At 45.9% G+C, this 18,209-nt stretch overlaps 1 protein-coding gene and 1 long non-coding RNA gene across 8 annotated transcripts in view; both read right to left on the bottom strand.

Moving 5' to 3' along the window:
* The window catches only part of LOC117283128, a 120,570-nt gene extending 109,021 nt beyond the window's left edge, over positions 1-11,549 (bottom strand). The window contains exon 1 of the long non-coding RNA XR_004514143.1: positions 11,484-11,549. This is a non-coding gene — a long non-coding RNA (uncharacterized LOC117283128). The remainder of the gene's footprint in view (positions 1-11,483) is intronic.
* The window catches only part of LOC111874916 (homeobox protein extradenticle), a 592,846-nt gene that overhangs the window by 268,200 nt on the left and 306,437 nt on the right, over positions 1-18,209 (bottom strand). The window lies entirely within an intron of this gene.

Genomic DNA, 18,209 nt, shown 5'->3' with positions numbered 1-18,209 from the left:
AATAAGATGTTTGAGGACAGGGTGCTCAGGGGAATATTTGGACCGAAGAGAGATGAAGTGACAGGAGGTTGGAGAAAACACAGCCCCTCTATTGTTGTAGAGGTGCGTTTACCGCGCTGTTGCATAGCACCAGTCGCGGCGTGGACTACGTAGAATTCACCATTCTTTTATTGTCGCGTGCGTGTACGCTGGGGGGCGTTACCGAACAACGGCAGCTGTTTACAAAGTCACTGCTTGGTATTGGGTCTATACGCCAAAGTACTAAAGATATAAAGTCACATACGCTAACTTCGAGATGCAGGCGAGAGATTCCTCCGAAACCCTGATACCTGTCAAGCTACACGGCGTCACATTCCAGAATGTTCTGATCATGTGCGCAGCGTGAAGCCAAGATACACGGGCCGCAGTATAGACAGATCTTCCCTCTCTACCCACTCAACACGGGCTCTCTCCGCCTCTCTCGGTATAAAGCACACCTTTGTACTCGCCGACACTTCTTGCTCTCGTCTCTCTCAGATTTTTCTTTGAGTCAAATCTCTCACATGAAACGACGAGGGACTCGTCTCAGAGATACAAAGAAACCTGCGTCCATAACAGATTCCATTAACATTCCCGTCTGAACGCAGGACACAGCTCATGTTAATACACACAGTTCGTGTTCTCACGCAAAATTTCCATCTACACCCTGGTCTCCCAGGAAGACGTCTTCCCTTCAAGCGTTGTCGATCTAAATCTTGTACACAATTTCTAATTCCTCCCGTCACACCTCCCTTCGTCCAATCACATTACCAATATTACGGCATATCTCAGAGAGTACAGTGAATACGCTAAAGTACTAAGAGCAGAACAATCGGGAATCGATTCCCTGTAAGGGCACCGATTTCACTCGAGACCGGAGCGGCTCTGGGGCCCACTCAGCATCCTATTCAACGGACATCGAGGGCGCAACTGACAACTCACCTCCATCTAGTGCCGTGGTTAAGAATTCGCACTCCCCCCTTCGCCATCATGGCTTCCTGATAACTTAAGCAGAGGGACAACTTTACGTTTACCTATGTACTCCAGCAAGAAGGGTGAAGCAACAAACATGTAACGAGCAGGTTCAGATGTGCAGTTTCCACCAAACGGAAACGTTGTCCCTGTGCTTAATTTATCACAGTGCTATGAAGATGGAGGGGCAGTGTGGGTACAGGTACACGTATTCTTAATGTAGGTATTAGATGGAAGCATGTGGTTAGCTTCACGCTCCGCCCGCTGTACTGCCAGGGAAAGAATAGCGATATATCCACTGCATATCAGACTGGATGGGCCCAGGAGGAGGTCTGTGCGCTATGGAGTCTGCACGTTCCAAGAACTGGACCTGACTCGCCGGTCCCCCAGCCTGCAGTCCAGTCACTATTCTCACTGAGCTATCCCGTAATACTGATAATATACCTGAACCAAAGATGATGTAACCGGCGGAGGGAGACACTGGCTTATAAAATTTTGACCGCAGAACGACTCAAGTGAAGAGTTTTCTTGGTAGACCCAGCCGCAGGTGGGACACATTTAGCTTTTCGTTGGCAACACAGTATCAGCCGCGAGTGGCACTCCTATCACTATCAAAAGAAAATGGCGTCTTAACTGCCAAAACACTTGGTTAGGACGAACAGGACCAATTATTTGACCCCCTACGTCCCCGACCTCACTCCGTGTCACTTCTACCTATAAGGGAATATGAGAGGCCAGATATACCAACCTCCGGTGCCACAGTCCCTTCAAGAGCAAATTTCACAGGGCGTAGCCAACGTCGATGAGAGACAGCCGCGACGTACACAAGAAGCACTAGAATACGGCAATGACGTTTGCAGAGTAACCAATGGAGCAAACATCGAACATCTCTTGATAATTTTTATGAGTTCCATGCTCTTTTCAAAATTTTCCATGTTCGTACATGTGATCATTTCGAAAATACTATAATTTATCATCCAAATCGTCTTACAATAGCCCTGCCCATACGGTCTGTCCTCGTCAAATATTCCTAACTATTGTCAAACACACATGCACATATCAACAAGAAAAAACTCCGTGGCTTTAGTCCGCAAGCGAACTATACCGACAGAGGGACCGCCGCCTGTCGGCGAAGTTAGCGTCAACTTTTGCGGATAGAGGATGTCGCGTGGTCAGCGCAACGAAATCCCCACGGCCGTTAATTTCGGTTTTCTGGACGATCATCATTGGCAAAACAACCCTTTTAAAACCAAAGCCTTCACAAGATTCCGCCAGATTGTATTCGGTTTCCACTTCTTTGGATTTAGCAACAACCAACCCCCAACTTGGAAGACCAGATTCCTGTACTTATATCACCCAGTGAAACAGTGGCACAGTTACACCTCAGGCACTCCCGTTTCTTTTTTGTCGCCTTATACGACTTTCTGAGCTATAGCAGAGGTATTCTAATCTACCTCCACACATACACACACACATCTTACACGCAGAACACTTACAATTTTACGTATAAGCACAACAGGTACATAGCAACAATCTCCTTGTGTATATGTACTCAAGAATTTCCCGAAGGTTCATTACCGTGTTCACAAGAGCCCTCCACTGGTCCCTATCGTGAGCCAGATCAATTCAGTCCATACCCTCCCACCCTATTTCTCTAAGATATATTTTTAACATTACAAGAACCAAATCTCATATCCATTTTCTTTCGTTTATGTCGTTTATCTAAGGAGTGTCTCCAGGTCCGAGGCTTCTTCTGATCTTTCGTAACAAGCTTATTTTTATGGTGATTTGTTAGCCTCACGCCCATCGTTCAACCTGGAGGACCACCCTTTTCGGCTGTCCTAGACTGCTTATTCAATATATTCGCAGCCACCCTTCCTATCTGGAGACTGTCTCCTCCTTTCGGGACCTGAGGACGCGCCATGTCGTGGTGACAAGGGACCCACCTAACATGGGTGTACACAACGCATGCAGAGTTCTCTCGGTTCTGCAACCTCGAGCAGTCGCTGTACTACCCGTGTGTCCATACATCGCGAGTTCCATCCGCGTTTGAAGGAAACCATCAGAATGACTTTCAGGATTTCTGCAGTGGCAACAATATGAACTGTGCAAGAGAGCACAAGAACAAACGGGCCGCTTTATGGCACCTGTTCGGTGAGCTTTGTATTGTCATTTAGACTCGGCCGTTCCGGTTGTTTATTGTGCAACAGCTGGTTTCAAGTGTTTCTTTTCGTTCTGAGGGTGGCGGGACTAGGGGATGCGTTGGAGCTGCAGCCCAAAATTGTGAGAGCACACGGGCTCTATATGTCTGTACACAGAAGTACCTCCACAAAGCAGTAAGATCTGAAAGTCCGTCACAATGGTATATTAATAAAATTGTTGAGTTTCTGGACATTATCCATCGTCCTGTCTAAACATAACGTTTCAGAGGCTGGATTTTGACTCCGTCCTCAGGTTAAAAGCCTTCTCAATTAGTACCAATCGACAGAGCTAGTCCCTACCTCCGGACAGTTAGGAAATGAAACACTGACTCCTTAATACTTATCTCTTCTGAGATGTGACACCGGGAAGTCTGGTAGACACGTAGGGCCCTCCTACGTCGCAGCACAGACTCTATACCGACTGAGCCATCGCGGCTTCCTTTGTACACTCAAAGATTTCTCTGCGAGATGACAAATCGAATCGGAGTATTGCAGAACATAATACCATGGAGTCATGTTATCCGCCTTCCCCGTCCACAAGGTTACCGAAGCTTGACGAAAAGCAAAGCTGTTCCTGTGCTCAACGAATTAAGCACTACGCCATGATGGCGTATGGGGGAGTGGATGTATAGATCCACATTTCTGTTACCTCGGCACTAGCTGGAGGTGTGTGGCCAGCTTCACGCCCCTGCTTTTTTTTTTCAGTACTGAAGAAAACAAACCGCTTCATAATAGTTGCTGAAATTATACAGCCCGGTGGCACTTAAATGAACCAGCAAAGAGCCGTTGTTGTATTTAAATTTGACTGGTAGGAGGTTACGTCTACAGCAAACAAGAAGTAAACCCCATAAAATCGAGCTTACGGGTCGGGTAATCGAACCGTGACGTCACTACGAAACATAAACACCTGGCGTGAGGACGACGGACGAAAAGTTGCCAGGGAGATAACGAAAAGCATTTCTTCGTGTCGCAGCTTTACTTTCCGGCTGGCTCTCCATTATTGACAGAACTGCTCGATGAGCTATCGCATTTTCTTTGTTTCTGTTCCCTGAGCCTCAATGGACGGAATGCACAGCAGCGCCAGTGATCCCCCTCCACCCACTCCTGCTGCTGCTGGGTACGAATAATTCAGGGCCGGACCAATCCCGCTAAGTGTACCTGATTAGATTAACGGCAGAGGAAGAGGGGACGGGTTCAGAACTGGCAGCCGGTATCAGCTGCTGATACTCTTCTCTCCCGATACTGGGAAGTATTTCCTTGCTTCCTCTGGGGCTCACAACACCGCCACTCTTGAGACCCACCAATACCACAAGAGTGCATTTCTTTCGGGGAAACGTGGGCATCATGCTCATCATCTGTAAATTTGCTTGGCATCATGCTCATCATCTGTAAATTTGCTCTTCCGTAGGGGAAAGGTGGGCATTATGCTCATAATCTGTAAATTTGAATTTCCTTAGGGGAAAGGTGGGCATCATGCTCATCATCTGTGAATATGCTTTTCCTTAGGGGAAAGGTGGGCATCATGCTCGTCTGCAAATTTGTATTTCCTTAGGGGAAAGATGGACATCATGCTCATCATCTGTAAATTTGCTTTTCCTTAGGGGAAATGTGGGCATCATGCTCATCATCTGTAAATTTGCTTTACCTTAGGGGAAAGGTGGGCATCATGCTCATCATCTGTAAATTTGCTTTTCCTTAGGGGAAAGGAGGGCATCATGTTCATTACCTATGAAAGCCTATTGAATGAGGGATGGTGAACTTGAAGCTGGAGATTCATATAAAATCCGAATAATGTAAAAATGGTGAGGTACAGTGCAATTCTAGTATCAATGGCGTTAATGAAAGTATGTATACACTTGCCTCGGAAATGTTTAGCAGGAAACGATATGTTACAATTCCCACAATGAGTCTGGAAGAAATGCCTCCGGATATAATGGAATTAATATATTAAATATTTAACGATTCGATATAATACTGCCTAAGGTCGAATAGATGAGAGTCACAAATGTGAAGCATACAGTTCCAAGTTATTCACTTAAGAGCTTCAGGTATATTTCAGAACGTTTCAGAACGGTTTAAAAAAGCAGTAACAAGCAGCTTAAGAAGCTCAAGATTACTCGTGCAAATAAAGGAAAGACTGAGAACGAGAATATTGTAGTGATTTAGAGACCATTATAGATGGGGTTTGGATTGGAGAATGGATTCATTGACCACTTCTACATACAATTCAGAACTATGATTAACTACAGCGCTATCACTGATCTTCACACTTTATGAATCACCAGAACACACAAAGTCTTCTCAGACTTAACTAGACGTTTCCTGGCAAAGGATTCTAACAGTGGGGATTCTTCATCTTACGGCGCTCAGGTCTTCTTGTCGCGGCCGCCCGTGCAGAATCTTCTCGACTGCCATCTGATATATAACGCCATCGCCTCTTAGCCTCCTTTTCAGAGCTCAACTGAACTGCTAACCCTCAACTGAACTGGATACCTAATTCTTTTCCTTATAACCAATTTAGAGGGACCGAACACAAAACACCGCAGAGGTGTGTTTACGGGTATGTTGCTTAGAACCTGGTTGCATAACCCTGTTGTTCTATTGTTGAGTGCGCGTAAGGTGCGGGCGTTACCTATCAACGGCTGCTGTTTACAGACAAAGGTCTATACGCCAGAGTATGTATGCGAATGCAACTGCAGAGGAGCATACCTGTCACCATTAGTTATTTATTTCTGGAATAATTAACGTTGTCAGCCGATCGGATTATATTCCGTCAAATATTGAGGGGTTGGAAGGCATAGCTAGGGGAGCGGTAATGGTCTACTATGTGGGGGGGTACCTCTGAAATTTCCTCACGGTACAGAAGAAAACTATGAAACACCTCAGTCAGGGTTACCCGATCTCGTGATCAAGGTTCAACTCAGGACCTCCTGAATATGCAGGAAAACCACTCTCAGACGTGCAGTGCGCAACTTTTCTACCTTGTCTCGTATTTATGCGTCTCCATTACGCCTCTTGTTCCGGTTGGAGTCACACATGAGATACCTGACAAGCTGCATGTGTGTGGTAGGGCTACTGTGGCATTCAGTGGCCACTCGTGATGCATCAATCTTAGTCCGTTGCACTGTCACACCTTCCTGCCGGCCGCGTGGCCACTGAGTGGCGGAACGCCCTAATGAACCAATCACCACGAATTGAAAATGCACGTGTGTTAATTGACCGCGTGAATGATCGGGAAGTCCGACATAGGAGACAGCCTGCCAAGAGGTCCTCCGCAATCCTGTCACATCAGAAAGGATATCCCTTCCACCACTCTTCATTTATTCAGTACTGGCTGGCTTTAACATTAATGCAATGTACTATTTCCAGAATTTGGTTTCATCGCTTACTGACAACTTCGCTAGCTTATTTTCACATAGTTCGGCCAGTGGAAAATATATGGACCGCTTTCTCAGGGCGATGAGGACTAGTATAATGCACTGTTGCATACAGACCCGTTTCTATCCACCGATCGCGAAACAAACAATACAAAAGCAGTTGCTAAGAAGCAGATCCTTAACAAGCAACAGTTGAACTACAACAATAGAGGAACTGCTGAAAACGACGTTTTCTGTGGTCCGCGCCGCACAAAAGTTGAACTATAAGAATAGAAGTACTTATGTTTTCTACGTGATCCGTGCCGAAAGGTTCTAAGCAGGATGAAGTTGAGAGCTTAGTCAGCTAAAAATTGGAGAGGCTTAAACTTGGCGGTGGTCAAGCTTACGGCCGTTCACGTGACTGAGTTTCCGTTGTAGCATAAGATACGTATGATGATCTGTTCTGCAAAGCCTGTACTGACAGAGCGCAAAAGGAAGAATTTTCAATAGCATGCTATACGTGAGATATGCACACTTGGCGAAAGGCCAAGCACATTCATAAGAGACAACCCCATCTTCCAGTCAGAGATGATGTTACATAAGGACTATGACCGTAAGGGTTCAGTTGAAAAAAAAATCTCTGGTCATGACTGTCAAGGGGCTTGACGCCAAGACGAATTGATGGGCGGTAAACCGCCAATCGTAAAGTATCTTTGACTTTGACATTTGCTTTGACCTTAGTCAGCTGACTCCGTCGGTGCAGTTGAAGAATCCCCACTGTTAGAAGCCGTTACCAAAGGACAAAAAGTTCACTGGCTTCTGGGATACGGGACGTGTATAATCCTTGTACAACGAAATGAGACTGAGTTATTGTCAGATAGTGACGTATGCAGGTGGGAATTCAATGCACACACGGTTCTCCTTCAGCTGCAACTGCAATTTCCGAACATCTGAATATATAGCATATTTTCGAAAATTTTAAACTTTTGAAATTATACACGATATTAGAATCTCTGACATATCCGAAAATATTCAACTTTTTTTATTACTCGAAAATTGTCATAAACTCTTTCAAACTTATGAAAATTTTCAATATTTCCCAAGACATGAATACTTCAGTAAATATTTCGTTTTGTTATAACTGTGCAAATACTTAAACATGAGAAATATATGAAAACATTCGGCTTTTTTATTTTCCTTAAATTTCATACTTCTGAATAATCTGACCACTTTGAAATGTCTGATTTTTGTGGGGTGAGGGGAGGGGGGGTGAGTAATTGAAATTTTCGCAAATTATGACAGTTGCTTGAAATTTCAAATTGATATTTTATAAATGTTTAAAATGTATATCTTTTTTTTATTGTTAATCTACGGTTTCATTAATATTCGATACCACCAGTCTTGGGTTTCATGAATTCAGTATATGCCATTTATCTTGGATTTCATTAATATTAGGTTTCATTATCCTGTGGTCCCACTAACCTTGTTTCATTCATCTTCAGTTTTAATTAGTATTCTCATTAAAAAAATCACGGGTTTAATTACTCTTGTTTAAATAACGCGGCACAGGTTACGCTAGGTAAAATTTACGTTAACGTTGGATTTCATTAATCTTGCGTTTCACTAATCCTGGTTTTCATTAAGCGTGGATTTTTCATAGAGGAAACGTAACTCAACTCCAGGTTGTTCTAGCAACAGATTTCAGTGCCAAGACACAAGAAGCCAGGCGTCCAGTCACTCTGCACGCCCCGCAGTTGAGAGTGAGCGCCATTTCGTAGCCTCAGAGTCCTGTAGTACAATATGGCTGCGTGAGACTTGTCCCACCAGACAACTAGCTCGCCGCGTGCTCGGCTGCTAATGGATCTAATTTATTAGGAATCCCCTGGCAGGAAAACGACGCGTCAATCGCATGCGCCCAGCACTGCCTAATCACTCTGGGTGCTGGGCGTGGGGGTTTCAACAGCAATGGCTATGCACCGCACTACCTCCTGGTATATGACTCCATGCAGTCCTATAGAAGTTTAATGATGTTTCGACAGAAGGCAATATCTACAATTCCGAAGTCTGAAAAGAAAACCAAGAGCAAATGACTTAGTTTTCGAGGCTGGCAATTAAATGTTCGGCTTTCGGCGCTAGACAGCTTCGACAGTTGAAGGTTTTCCAAAGTTTCGACCAACACTGCAGTTTCCATCTCCAGATTCAATGACTTCGGAAGGGGCTCAACAGCTGTTATATAGCCCACGCATTAGACAGTGTATCGGAGGTGAAGCCGTGATTGGATAGATACGAACGAGAGCAGGATGCTAACCAATAGGGAACGCCCGTGTGGTTAATGAAGGCGATGAAGGACGTTTCGGCTCAGACTGTCAGTATAGTCCCCTTCACACTCCAATATTCTACAGCAGTTTCAATATCCTTCAATCTTCGTCGGGGTGTAACGAGTTGTCTCGTCCTTAAACATATTTAGATAAAAATATTTACCGAATAACTTCATTATATAGAGCACCATTCCCATGCCACACGCCGCGCCTATCTGATCCCCCTTCTCACAACATCGGGTCCATAGATAGCCATTTTACCCCCAAGCACCCGCATTTACAGTCAGGCCTTACGGTGACAGGCCAGACTTCACATCCATAACGTAAAGTTCTCCCTGTGCATGGCATCACGCCATGAAGACGTAAGGTGGAGTAGATGTACAGATCCACGTATTATTGACCCTAGACACTAGTTGCAATTGAGTGGTAAGCTTTATGCTCTAGCCTCTTTACCCCCGACACCCACTGGATAGCAGGCTAGGTGGGCCCCAGAACCGGTTTGGACGTCGTGGAGAAAACAAAAATCTTGTCCCNTCTAGCCTCTTTACCCCCGATACCCACTGGATAGCAGGCTAAGTGGGCCCCAGAACCGGTTTGGGCGACGTGGAGAAAATAAAAATCTTGTCCATACCAGAACTCGAACTCCGACCTCTAGACCGTAGAGAGTTGCTATACCGACTGCGCTATCCCGGCTCGTAGATTTCAAACCCATACAAAACAGAAGGTAGACCTGCAGTTTCGATTCATCCACGCCACACACACTTCCGGAGATTAGGCACGCCGGGTCGTAAAGCTCATCTCTCGAGTGATGTGCAGGACGCCCTCGTTAGCGCCGCGACGTTGTCACCGGACCGACAGAATGATCTGCAGCCCCACCACTGCAACCTTCTCTTGACACCCTACAAGATAGCACAACCCCCTATTCCTCACTCTGCTACTATTGCTGACTGACGCGACAGGCAAATCTCGTTGCAGCCCCCCCCCATTTCCGGGCATTGCGGGCCAGTCTGTTCGCAAGTTTCAAGTGATAATCAGACGCAAACCCTGACCTATCGTGTGGCACTTTCAATTCACTTGACGTGAGACTGAGTTCGAACTCTGGGAAACAGGTAAAGTGGCTGTCAGGCCTCCTCATGAGAGAAGTTCCCTGAAAACAAGCTGACAACCGGTTTAGAAACCGGCTTTGGCCATACGGGATCTTTTGGAATCGGACTGCCGGTTTGGTAACAGAAAACAGACTTGGCGGACGTTGGGAAATATTTTGGAACGCGCAGGTCTATGTAATTGCGAAAACAGAAGTTCACAGATTGAGGTTAGCTCTTTCTAAGGGGCCCAACTGAGTAGGTGTCTTCACGATCTCACGTGAGGGCGGAAAGAGTACTAGTTTCCGAAATGTGGTGTTTTATATCCTGTAGAATACCGGACGATGGAAAAAGTCCAAAAACCCAGTAATTCTGTACTTTAGGTGAGATTTCACAAAGCGTTTAGGTGACGAATGTTGTTTTCTGAGATGCGACGCCATGTACTTCGGTAGATAAACACCAACATTTCGGAGCAATCGGTCTCCTTCTTCAAGCCTGAGTACGGAGATAGCAGATTCCTTCGAAATGCTAGTATCTACCCGACTACACGGCGTCTAATCCAAGAAGACTGCAATATTAACATTGGTCGCCGTGAGAAGTGTAAGCGAAGTGAGATGAATGCGGGGCTGAAGGCGGAAAAGTTAGGTGACAGGGTGGACTAGATGAAGAACCTCTAGTGAGCGTGAGAAAGAAAATTAAGTTAGGTGAATGTGGCAAGGAGATTTAGGTGTCTGACTGGATTAGGAAGGCCACAGTAAGGGAGATGCCAATGGCAGTGGACGCGCGGTCTGAGGCACGAGCAGTCTTCGCTCGCTCGGGCACTGGGATCGTGGGTTCGAATCCCACTCAAGGCATGGGTGTTTGTGTGCGTTTATTCTGTGTTCGTGCTGTCCTGTGTGTAGGTAGGGACCTTGCCACAGGCTGATCCCCCGTCAAAGGAGTCTTACCGACTGATTATAGGATTAAGAAACTGAAAAAGCGGTCAAGGCTGTAGAGCCATAATAATAATAGTAGAAAAAGAACTTTAAGTAAGACAGGAAAAGGGCCGCGCCATGGCTCAAGCGCTTAGTCGCTGGTTTCTCATCGCGGCGGCCCGGGTTCGATCCAGGGTCTAGTCAAGTGCGATTTGTGGTGGACAGAGTGGCACTGGGGCAGGTTTTCTGCGAGTACTTCGGTTTCCTCTGCCAATCTTCATTCCACCAATTGCTCCACAATCACCCTCACCTATCATCTGGGGCTGGTACAATAGGCCAGAAGTGGCCGCAGTACAAGGGACTTGGTCCCACCCCACTAGCCTGAGAAAGCGGGCTGAAGCATGTAAGCTTCTCACAACAATGATTATGAAGGTTGCTGTATTCTGGTAGAGTGACTAACGTTAGGAAACAGCTGTTCTTCCTGCTCCAAATATGAAGCCAGCAAGCTCTCCCGAAAAGCTGACAGTTATCTACTAGGCTACACTGCGTTAAATCGCAGTTTGGAATGAACTGTGACTCACTACTGTCAAACAGACATTGAGGGTTATGACCTGACACTTACCGACCCTTAAACTGGTGAGAGTACAAAATGTTCGTATGTCCCCACATACGGGTGCAGACGTTACCTGCAACAAAAGAAATACATTAAATTAGTACATGCGAAGTTCCGTAAAAACTTGTGTACAATGTATTCCACATACAAACATCTGACTCATTGCTACTGTTTAAATTTTAATGTTTACTTTACTTAATCCGTTCCTCCTATACATTACGGTGTCGAGGTTGTTTTTCTGTTTTTCTTTTTTTTCATTTTGACCATTTCACAGGCGGTAGGACTCCTTGAGCGAGGGCTCAGCCGGTCGCAAGGCCTCTACCTAAACACAGGACAGCACAAACACAGAATAAACACATACATCTATGCCTTGTGTGGGATCTGAACCCACGATCCCGACTTCCGAGCGAGCGAAGACAGTACATGCCTTAAACCACTCGGCTACCGTGACAGACACTTTTAATATTACAAAGAAATAATTTCTGCGTTCTTAAAAATTCGCTAGTAGGGGGTGGAGTCCAGCTGGGTCCACTCGGCACGGCGGCCACTAATTGGCCTACTGTACCTGCCCCGGGTGATTATGATGATGGAGAATTTGGTGGAATGAAGATTTGCAGGAGAAACCGAAGTACTCGGAGAAAACCCGCCACAGCGCCGCTTTGTCCACCACAAATCCCACTTGACCAGAACCGGGCAGTCGCGGTGGTAACCCGGCGACTAACCGCCTGAGCTATGGCGCTGCCATATTTCTGCGTTCTTAAAACCACAACTGATGAGGCGGCCAAGCACCCCGAGGAATACATGAGCAGGGTGAGGCTGACTGCAGACTGAACACCGGGATGTCAAAATGAACATGCACTTGCACTTCTTGGAATTATCGAGTTTGGGGACTTGGTTCACCGTCTAACATTCCAGAAGAACACGACGTTTCAGAAGCTGGGAGGAAACGTCCCTACACAGCTGGGCTCCTCAGAAGGAGCTGGACCACAGAAACTGATCACTTTCTAAAACGTTCTGTTCTCAGAGCAGTACGCGACAGTACTTGATTAGATGTCTAATGAACTGGAAAGGATGCAGACGGAAGCGGACATGATACATCTGCCTGCAGGTACTGAGAAAAACCGAATTCATATTGTAACGTGAATGAGTGGCTATCGACAGGGCTGGGGTTGGTAATTGGATTTACTGAACACTTACACATCGTAACTACAAGTAACTAAAGCGCTGTCGTTAATTGAGAGGCTCTACAGTTCACTACAGCACGCATTAAGTCTTGTCATTCTGCTGTGTCCTCAACGGTAGTTGCTTGGTAACGACTTCTAACACCGTAACTTCCTCAGCTTCCGTGTTCACGTCCTTACTGGCCGGCGACTGTCTCACAATTAACTAAACTCTAGACTTGTCCTGATTACGAGTACAACATCCAGGCATGGGCTGCATAGAAAACAGTTCTCAAGTTCTTATACTGTTACGTCACGCAGCTGCCGCATGGACCGCTTCAAAGTTAGTCCATTGGCAAGTGATATGAATCTGTTGCCTAGTCATAGGCGTTGTTTACAGAGCCATTACTTAGCAACGGGTCTACATGTTACAATACTGTGATCTCTTATGTGTTGTTGCACAGTGTTTAAATCTGGCAAGTCCAGATGGGAGCACTGACCTATAACCAAAACATATAAACAAAGGGAGCTTAGTCTCCACTGGAATCGAAATCCACTCCCTCATTCCAGTATCAGCATTCTGCCAACTCGGCTGTTACTAACAATCAAAGCCATGGTACTCGAAACTACTGTGTTAATGATATTAGTATCAGCTGACGCACAGTTACAGCGTTACCTAACCTTACCACAACTCTCCCTAAATTGAATGTAAGAAAGTGTAAGTCCATCATCTACCCCCACCATTTTTCCAACCCACCCTCACCCCTCTAACCAGCCGCAGGAAACCGCGGATTTTACGAGCAGTAAAACTGTCCCTAACGCCTTGTTAGGAGGTCAAAGAGAAACATTTCAGCCAGTCTCATACAGCGTACCTCGCCGTTTTATAATCCGGATTTGTTTAACATATTACTCAAAACCGTTTCTATACTCCACAATTATAAATCTCGTTGAAATTTCATCGGGAAATTTTTGAGCGTAAAATTTGTCGATAGAACACATTTCTCTGAAAGTACAACTGTTTTCTATATAAATAATCTTCGTGAAAAATACATAGCCTAAATAAAGCAGCATGTAAACGTGGGTACTGTCACGTGTGGGAGTGTGACTACAGACGGGGTTTGGATTGCGGATGGGTCTTATTGACCACTTACAGTCGTAACTGCAGGCACTATAACACAAAAAACTACAGCACACGCTAAGATTTTTTCAGTCTGCTGTGCCTTCACCAGTCGTTCCCTGGTAACGGTTTCTAACGGTGGAGGTTCTTCAGCTTCCGCGCTCACTTCGTTGCTGTCCGGCGAATATCCCCACTCTCGTAACTGCATTAAACGGAGCCTGAGCCTTATGTTACGACCGAAGGTCAGTCGACCGGCCTGTCTTGAAAAAGCACCCATCTGGGGTTTGCGACCAGATTTTTAGTACTTTCAGACAGTGCGGGTTTGTTGATCTGGAGCGCTTTATCTGTCGAAATGACGGATCTGTCGTTTGGGACCATATTTTACTTTCTAAAATTCGAGACTTCCCTTTTCGTAGCCTCCTACGGCTCGTAGGGGTACGGTGGAGGGATACTGAAATAAACTCTAAACGTGTCCCACCGATAACCCCTCAGCACGGACAAACAGAAAACGCAGCTCTTCTATTGTTGTTCCAATCGTTTCCGTGGGAACATGTGTAATACCCTACAACAAAGAGATGTCAAGGCAAGCGGTGGAACGAGTCTATAATTTTGCCATTCTGCTATTAATTAGGACGGGGCTACGTAGTAGCGTAGTTGGTTGAAGCATTACGCTACAAGCCGGAAGGTCGAGGGTCCGATTCCCGATGAGATCATTGGATTTTTCAATTGATCTAATCCTTCCAGCCACATTATGGCCCTGAGGTCAATTTAGCCTCTAACTGAAATGAGTACCAGGAATCTAACTGGGGGAGTAAAGGGAGGTGGGCGTGTAAGGCTGACCTCACTGCCATCCGTGAGTCGATTATCTAGAGAAAACATGGGAACCTCGACGTCTCACAGACCCATGGGCCTCCACGGTCTGTGACAAGTACAGCTTTAGCTTTACTCTTCATTCGGACACACACTGTACTTTTACTGTAGCAACGGAAACGATAAGAGCCGTCCGGAAATCACACTGATGTTTTCAGCTTGCATAGTATACGCAGTGAGGCTTCTCCAGTTACCTCACCTTATCTCCGTTGCAGGATAGTAAAGAATTCTGAACACTATCTTCTGACATATAACGCCGCGTAGCCTAGCCACGTGCTTCCGCGTTAGTTTCTTGCCTGGCTCATTATTCGACCCTGAAGATGGAGGCGATGTTTGTCCGAAACGTCGGTTGACTATCAACGGACTACACGGCATTATACACCAGCAGATAGTTTTTTATAACGTCAGATCCTACGAGTTTTGAGTAATTAAACTTAACGTCATCAGCCAGTAACCGACCATGTGCTAGGTCAGAGAAGAATCTACCCTGAAAACAGAGACAGCAGGTTGGTAACATTCTACCACATTAGACGGCGTCACATCCAAAGAGACAGGAATCTTCACAGTCATCGCCCTGTGATTCAGAAATCTGTCTCCTTACCAACTGAGGCTCTGTCAATACCAGTCGCCATGTACAACTACATCACCGTCCTAACAATGATGTCTCAGCATCTTCCACGCGGACGGGCACCCAGTGGGCCCTCACCGGGGCGCTAAGTGACTCTCCCGCTGTTCATCTCCTTTCCGCACAGTCATCGCAGTGCCGCTGGGTAATGAGAAGGCAGTGCAACGCCTCAGTGAACATGGCGGGCTGCGAAATTATCTTCAGCAGTCATTAGAGTTTTCTTGTTTTGGGTGCGATTCGCAAAAATAGGCTGGTGCCAGCTACCTTCGTCTCGCGTCTGTCAGTCCGGCTATCCATCACCCCTGTGTCTCTAAGGATTTACATCACATTCATTACAAATTACACTTTATCTAAAACGCCTCTCAGGGTACGCCGTACGTTACGGTGGAAGAAAAGTCCCGTGTCTTCGGCGAAATTTCCGGTATGGCGCCTTTGTTTCCCATCGTGTGTTAAACGCCCAATCTAGACACTTTTTCAGGTAACGGTCCATGTCACCATCTGGTAATGAAGACACATCAAAATATTTTAGACAGAGAATAATATTGTTACGTGTCAGGGGTTCCGTGACTAATAATAACGGGTTCTGGATGGATGATTGGATTTATTGGCACTTCGATTGCAATTACAACAGCTCACCCCCAATGGCTCGCTAAGACTCGCCCCATTCCTTACTGGACTAAGAGTGTCTTTCTTTTGTGACGAATGCGAACGAAGGATCCCTGCTCACTCTCTCGAATGAACTGAACTAACTTTTATATATAACTTCGGATTAAAGTCACCATGGCGTACAGCTGCTTTGTTATTCTGCTTTTCTCTATTTAACTGTTGCCATGGGAACGTGCTTACCGAGCAGTTGCCCAGCAATGGATTATTCCGCGGATATTTGCTGCAGCACGAACGTATGTTTGGCGAGCCGTTGGCTAGCAATTGTCTTCCGCTCTGGTTCCAATATTCCGGCTTTTCAGGCGTCATGTCACAATACTAATATATGTAAGATATGGGGTTCAAGGTGTGGGAAGCACAAAGATTACTGAAGAGTGCTACTGTCTTCTGGAAAATAACGATGCGTACGCCGTTGAAAGTCAACCGACGTTTCGGACGAACATATCGCCTCCATTTTCAGGCTCGAAGAATAAGACGAACAAGGTGGCAAGCTGAGTAATTGGCTGGCCGGAAACTTCGGATCATAGAGGAAGCAGGAAGGAAATGGAAGAGTGGACCACAGTTCCCACTGCCACCTGTTTCAAGCTGGAATTTTGCTCGGCTTGTTCTTCGATCCTGAAAATGGAGGCGAAATGTTCCTCCGAAATGTCGGTTGAATTTAAACGGATTACGCGGCCTTATGTCCCAGAAGACAGTGCTCTTCCTAAGCACCGCTGTGAGAACCTCTAATCCTACATAAAAATCACTGTCTTACTGGATGTGACGCCGTGTAGTTTTGTAGATAGATGATAATGTCTGGGAGCTATCTGCTGTCTCCTTCTCCATGCTCTACCAATTAGGATACGTCACAGCTCGTCCTGGCAACTTTACGGAACGCAAGTCACGTGGTAGTACCGGTACAATATGACGCAGGGACTTTTTAATTGGGAGACACGAGGTAGCGTAGTTGGTTGAGGCACTATTCTACAAGCCGGAAAGTCGCGAGTTCAATTCTCGATGAGGCTATTAGATTTTTCAATTGATCCAATACCTCCAGCCGCACTATGGCCCTGGGGTCGACTCTGCCTCTAATAGAAATGAGTTCCAGGAATCTTCCAAGTGGTGAAGGGCGGCCGACACATAAGGCTGACAACCTCACCGCCATCTATGAGTCAACTGTCTAGAGAAAATGTGGGAACCTCGACGTCTCACAACCCTAAGGGACTCCATGGACTGTTACAGGGATGGCGTTATCTTTCACCTGTGATCTTAATATTCACCGTTGTCAGAATTCTAAATCACAGCGCGACATATACCTCGACGTGCGGTAAGGTTCGCAGTAACCACGTGACTGCGGTCGATCCACGCGGGACTCCCCGAGATGTGGGGACACGAACGGAAGCAACTGCTCGTAAGACAAACTTCCCTTCTCTTAACCCATTCCAGTTCTAAGGAATGATAAAGGAAGGAGGACGTATCCATAAAGGATCTCAGTGAGTGACTCCATCTGAATCACATGCGCTGATGGTTAACTTATTGCACATGCGTTTACGCCTGGCCGTTCTCAGCAGAACGCGCAGTGAATTTGGTCGAGTCCACTGACTGGGATAAAGATTGTACGGAGTGTATGGGTTATAGTAGGCGCCCAGGTACAGTCCGCCACCACCCTCCCCTCCCAATAATGCAGCTGCAAATCCCTACACTTCTCATTATGGGCGCCCAGCAGCCAGGTCCAGACGCAGCCCGTACAATTATATTGCAGTATAACAAATTTACATTCCAAAAGAGTTGGGAAGGCGTTTCGCCAATGGTTACGCCGTTTCCATTCTTAATATTACCTTTCCTGAACTGGCGATAAGAATCGTGACAAAAATATTGTGACTACAGATGAGGTTTGGATTGGTGAATGGGTTTACTGACCGTTTACAGGTCGTAACTAGGAATAACTGTAAAACTAACGTAATATCCGCATTTTACAGTTCACTAGAGCAAACGGTCTAGTGTTCTCAGCCTGTTATTAGACGTTTCCTGACAATGGCTCCAACAATAGGTATTTCTCTGCCACTGGCTCTCTCTTCACAGATTCCCACACAAAACTGACGATCAACTGATTTTGTCCCTTGCTTATAACATCTCGGCATGGACCACATAGAAAACACACCTCTTCTACTGTTGTAGTCCTGATGCATTATTAATAATCTGCTGCCTAGCAATGGGAACGAGTTTACCGAGCCGTTGTCCGGAAACGGTCGCTGTTTACAGAGTCACTGCTCCTCAACGAGTCTATAAGCCACCATATGCTCAAGTGTTTATTCTTCTAC

The sequence above is a fragment of the Cryptotermes secundus genome, unplaced genomic scaffold, assembly GCF_002891405.2.
Source record: "Cryptotermes secundus unplaced genomic scaffold, Csec_1.0 scaffold595, whole genome shotgun sequence".
NCBI classification, from domain to species: Eukaryota; Metazoa; Arthropoda; class Insecta; order Blattodea; family Kalotermitidae; genus Cryptotermes; species Cryptotermes secundus.
Note: the sequence above shows the minus strand (reverse complement) of the source record. Positions and strands in the feature narration are given on the sequence as shown.